The sequence below is a fragment of the Chinchilla lanigera genome, unplaced genomic scaffold (assembly GCF_000276665.1).
Source record: "Chinchilla lanigera isolate Chin_1 unplaced genomic scaffold, ChiLan1.0 scaffold00014, whole genome shotgun sequence".
In the NCBI taxonomy this organism is placed as follows: domain Eukaryota; kingdom Metazoa; phylum Chordata; class Mammalia; order Rodentia; family Chinchillidae; genus Chinchilla; species Chinchilla lanigera.
Genome location: NW_004955415.1, coordinates 5491811 through 5497810, shown reverse-complemented (window position 1 = coordinate 5497810; position 6000 = coordinate 5491811). Strand labels below are relative to the sequence as shown.

Sequence of the window (6000 nt, the reverse complement as noted above, 5' to 3'; positions counted from 1 at the left end):
TGAATTATTTGAGGTACCCCCATCGTAGTTGCCAAACTTTCCTGAAGATCCATCCTTATCCATAAAAATTTGTTAGCAAACCTCTGCGATGTGTGCATGTGTAGTACACCAGCATCAATATAGACCACTATAGTAGTAGATCTTTTAAAGCATACACAAAAATAAGCATTTTATCAGAATGAAAGAGAAACAATGCAAATAGCTGTTCTGTTATTTTACTCTTTATTTTAATTAGCAATAATCACACCTCAGATACACGTCATGGGCTAAGATACTGTCACTGAACAAAGTTTGCCCTTCATTTTAGTAAATTGTCTTTTGTGCTCCTCGGGGGCCTGTAACACATTCTGGAAACCGCAGCTCAAGATCAGCATTTTCCACACGTGAAAGGAAGGGTCAGGACTCCTTGTGGGCCTGGATCATGAAGTCAGTTCCCCAGGTGACACCTACCCAGTTATAAATGAGCTACAATAACACAGATAGGAAGTAACGGGCAGATTGCAAATGGTGATGGTAACTTCAGCAGAGCACTTTTTCAGTAGTTTATATGGATGGAAGTATGCTTGATCTGAGTGCTGTACTGTGAAGGGAGAATACATCTAAATTAGCAGTTTGATGGTTGTGAGAGCCACTCTCATATTACTTCCGTAACTCCTAACCTCACCTCCCATCTTCAAATTGACTGATTGTTCCCAGCATGACTATCTTTCTGATCTAAAGTGAAACAGTAATCGGATCACTCTTCTGGTCTGAAATCCTCAGTGGTTCTCACAGCTTGCGTGATGAGTTCTTCCTCCTCAACCTCGAGTCTTAGACTCTCCAAGCAGGGTCCTCCTGAACCTTCTTTATCCCACCGTCTCCCAGTTTCCTGTTGCTATTTCCATCATTTGACCCTACCTTCCCAACCCCAACTCTGGAGCAATGAAAACTCCCATGTCTCACCTCTTCTTCATGCTTTCAGACTCAGCCTTTCAGCTTTCTTCTTTCTGCATCTCTGCCTTCTCCTTGTGCCTCCAGGATCTTTCCAGTCTTTGAATTTTCTCTAAGCACCGAAGAAAACCATTCTGTGAAACCTATAGGTAAATGAACACAGTCTGAAAAGGTACAATAAGGAAAACAGGCCCAGAATCACCCTTTTTGCTCCTCAAATCCCCTCTCAGGCATCCCACAACGTTGTATGCACACAGACACCCCATTTTCATGCTAGGATTCTAGATCTGGCTCTGGGCTTTAAAGAGGTCATGCATGAGCACCCATGATTTTATTATAAGTCTATAAATATAGAGAAAAACTGGAAGTCTCAGAGGTCGGTTTATCCAATTCCTCTGTTTCACTGATGCTATAAACAACACCAGCAAAAGTGAAACTACCAGGTTCTGTGTTGAAATGATTAAGCCATCGTCTCACTGAATGTACACAGCTCTGTGACATGGTATGACTGCCTCTTGCTGTGCAGATGGGATCACACTGCAAGGAGAGGTTGAAAGATTCAGCCGTGCTTGTACAGCCTGCTGTAGCACAGATTTGACAGCTGAACCCTAGGCTGCAGCTGAAGCACCGTGGGAACTGCAGAGAGGGGTTGCAGGCAAGCAGGGCCCCACGGCCACGCAAGTCTTTAGCTCATTCTTCTGTCTTTTCTGCTCTTACTGCCAGCCTTCCTCTTTCTGTCTCTTTCTTCCCCTTCCTTTTCTTCCTCTGTCCCTCCTTTCCTCCTTGCAGTATTAGTTGTTCCTGATCGAGATTTCAGAAAGACTTCAAAGAGCTAGGAGGAACTGAAGAGATGAACTACTTCAACATTTCTGAAGATGAGGAAATGGAGGTCCAGACAGGAAGGGCGTGGCACCGGGTCACTGCTAGCTTGCGGCAGGGCTGAGGTGAAAATCCGCTTCCTCTTCCTCCTCATCCATATATTATTCTACTGCCCCAGCTACTGTCAGGCCCTATAATGCACCAACACTTAGCAAAGTCTGCCCCTGGCCTCTCCTTACTTGAATGCTATGAAGTCCCGTTACTTCACGTACAGACCTGAGAAACGGTAGTTTTCGGTGAAAGCCAGTGCTGACAGAGTGTTGGCTCTGGGTACACACAGGCCTTCAACTCTGGCTCTTACCCCACTGGCTGTGTCATCTTCTCATTGTCAGTGTCTCCCATTACACTATAAGCTTCCTGAGAGCAGAAGCCTCTTTTCTTTCTTTCCTTTCTCAGCCCTCTACTCCCTGTTACACAAATCAGGTCATGATGGATGCTCTATTACTATTTGTTGAATGAATAAATAAAAACATAGACCCTGTATGGGTTTGTTAGGGTTGCTATAACAAAATACCACAACTTGGGTAGTTTAAACAAGAAAGAGCTAGTTTTCTCCCTAGAATTTTGTTCTGCTTTTGTTTTTAAGAGGGGGTCTTGTTCTATAGTCAGGGCTGGCCTTGAAATCACTTTGTAGCCAAGGCTGGCCTTGAATTCATGGCCATCCTCCTGCCTCAGCCTCCCAAGTGCTGGGATTATAGGCATATGCCACCATGCCCAGCTCTCACTAAGTTTAAGATCTAAGTATCTGTGGGGTTGATTTGTTCTAAGCCTCTCTCCAGCACTTACAGTGGGCCACCTCTTGCTGCCCCTTCACGGGGACTTTTCTCTGCACACATACCCGTGTCTCTCTAAATGTCTCCCCTCATCCTCTCCTTGCATAAGGTCACCAGTCAGTTCACATTAAGGACCAACCTTACAGCTTCATTTTAGCTTGGTCACTTCTTTAAAGTTCTGTCTCTAAATACAGTCGCACTCAGAAATACTGAGGATTGTGGCATACTATCTTTGACACATTTGTGGTTTAACAGAAGGTCCTAAAGTATAATAATGATAAGACAATATAACCACTGTTTTAATAATAAAGTACAAAGCCTTGTGGGACACAGATAATAGTTAATAATTATAATAGTTGCACACTGTCAATCTCTGTGTGTCACGTACAGGCACAGAATGTATTACCTAATTTAATTCCTGCCAGTATTAAATGTCAGCAAACATTTACTAATGCCTGCTCTGTCAATCACCACACTAGAATCTGCAGAGACAAAAATACATAAGCTTAGCTCATAGTGGAAAGATTCTCACTGCTTAATAGGAAAATTCGCATGCGCACGCACACACGCACACATACACACACGGTGCTATGTCTGTAAACCCCTGTTATGTTTATGGTTACAATAACATTTATTCCCCAGCCAGTAATTCATTTTGTGCCCCATCAGGAAAATGGAAATCAGCTAGGTATTTCCACCTAAGGAATTTAATGTAAGCACTATTAGATCAACACATTATAGATGAAGAAACTGAGGCACAGTTAGTAAATAACATGTCTCCCTCACATGGGTAATGGGTTACTGGCCCAGGGCTGAAGGCCATCATACTGGTTTCACACTGTTGTCTTAATCAGCACTCCATATGCTCTTGATGATAAGGGGTCTTGTTATTTTCATCCCCAAAGGAGGGGGAATCTGAGATAAAGCACAGGAGAGGAAAAATAAGCAGGGCTACAGAGTGACATAAAGACAGCAGAAAAAAGCAGCAGAGGAAATGGGAGGGCCAAGGCCCGGTTTGGCAAGCAGCTGGCTGAGCAGGTGCCATACAGGGAAGGCTGGGGAGGTCAGTTGGGACCAGACTAGGTGAGGTCTCACTTGATGTGATAATAATTGGACTTGATTCTCTAGATGCCTATAAGCTATTGAATCTTGGATCATTTAATCTGACTTCCTCATTTACCAATGAGGAAACTGAGGGTCAGACAGGCCTGGCTCACCCAAAGCCTCACCACAGGTCAGTAGAAGGGCAGCGACCACAACCAGATCTCCCGAGGCTGACTCTGTTGCTTCCTGCATAAGATAGTTTTACAGCATGATTCTGTGTTTTCCCGCATCTTTCATCCAGTTTTCACGCACTCTCTTTTTTTGGCAGTTGTACTTTTGCCCAAGTTTTAGCTAATTAATATCTTCTCATGTAAAATAACTTCGATGATTCAAAAGCCCAGTGACCCTGTAGAAATCAGGAATGGTGTCATTTCTCCTGGATGGTGTTACATTATGCAGTGAAATGGCTCACTGATACAATTTATAGACTGGAAGGACCTGTATTTCTTAAGACTGAGTCTAGTACATACTTAGAGATACAGAGATACACTAAATAGTCACTCTGGCTGGGTTTGTTTTGTCATGCAAACATATTAGATCAGCAGTTATTTACTGGTGGCTGCTATATGTCAGACTCCACGTTAGAACTTCAAGATCCAAAGGTGTGTAAGTTCAATTCCAGACAACAAGGCACTCCCTATGTAGTAGTAAAGTGCATGTCCACGCATCTGGACACATCTGGTAAACTCTCAGGATCTGTTTCTGTCATTCTTACAGTCATACTTAGTATGTCATACTTTCTGTCATACTTACGGTCCTTACAGTAGTGACTGTGCAGGAAGGATTCAACCAGGAAAACAGAAACCATCTCAGGTCATTCAGTACACAATTTTCCCTTTATCATGTTTCACTTTCTTTTGTGTTTGTTTTCTGTGGTCAAAACATAGCCCAAAACTATTTTTTATTTTATTGGTACATTTTAGATATACATAGTGACAACATTGATCATAAGGAAATTATGCCTGTTCATGATATATCTTGCTTCTTTTTTTCCCCATTCCCCTCCCCTCCCTTCAGCCCCTCTTCCCCTTTTTATTTACAAAAACTTTATTTCCATTTTTGCTTCTTTTTTTATTTGGTCCCTTCGGGAAATGGGAAGAAAATGTTCAAATGAGAAGGGAAATGGGGTGGAGGGAGGAGAAAAGGCACAAAACTATTAAATGGAAAATTCCAGAAAGACACTATATATATATGATTGTACACTACTCTGAGGAGTGTGATCTCACTCCAACCCTCTCTATCCCACTCAGGTTCATGAGTTATCCCTTGTCCAGTGTATCCATACTGTATATCACACCCTCACCTTATTAGCCACTTACTGTATATCGTACCCTCACCTTGTTAGTCACTTAGTAACTGTCTCAGTTATCAGTCACGTTCTGTACCACCATGGTTTCAGACATTCACTCTCATATAGCCTTGGAATGTATCACCCATGGATAAGCGTAGTGGGGTCTGCTGTTGTGCGGATATGGACATACAGGTGATGGAATGGCCGAGAAATTGAACAACAGATGGGACACCACAGAGATTAACATCAGCAGGAAGTTACCACTGGTCCTGAGCCTAGAAGAACACAAGAGAAGGTGATGCTACCAGATTTGGGAAGTCAGGATGGCTGGCAGGATCTGGAGGTGCTCAGCACATGAAACCACTGCAGAGATGCCACAAAAGGCAGAGAAAAAGGAGAGTAAAAGCCACCTTCCCCCTCTCTCCTCCAGTCTCCTCTCATTGACTCCCATTAGCCAAACTCTCCTTGAACAAATGGGGGAAGGGAGCCTGGAGTACCCAGTCCTTGGGATGCTGAGTAGAACAGGGAGGAGTTCACTGGCTCAGCAGGTGACCTTGAGCAAATCACTTAGGCTCTCAAAGATTTAGTTTCCTTGTTGGTAATTTGAGAAGAATAATACTGCTCAGGTTTGTTATGAGTCGTACACGAAAGGAAGTATGTGAAAGCATTTTATAATCTTCAAAAAGCACGTATACAAACTCAAGGTCTTTTATTCTTGGTTTTAATCCAACATGTTTTAGACTATAGGCTCCAGGAAAAGAAGTAGGGAGGTACTCAGGGATCACCAAGAAATCCACATTGCCCAGCTAGTTACCTGAAGAAAGGAGAGTACCTTTTAATTTTACTGTTTGTGATCTCAGCCTGTCACACTGGCCCATGGCCTTCGTAAATTATGGACTGAATTTAAATATATTGACATCCAATGAAAAGGATATTAGAGCACAACCTCAGTTCTTCTCAGAGATCTGGCTATGGTTTTGAACCAAAAAGTAACAAATAAAGAACTCTGGAAATTATTTCAAG

General features: G+C 42.8%; 1 long non-coding RNA gene across 1 annotated transcript in view; it reads right to left on the bottom strand.

Moving 5' to 3' along the window:
- Positions 1–214: 214 nt before the first annotated feature.
- LOC102003758 overlaps positions 215–6000 on the bottom strand; it is a 52366-nt gene continuing 46580 nt past the window's right edge. The window contains exons 2-3 of the long non-coding RNA XR_260270.2: positions 943–1073; positions 215–580 (exon numbers count right to left, since the gene is read on the bottom strand). This is a non-coding gene — a long non-coding RNA (uncharacterized LOC102003758). The remainder of the gene's footprint in view (positions 581–942; positions 1074–6000) is intronic.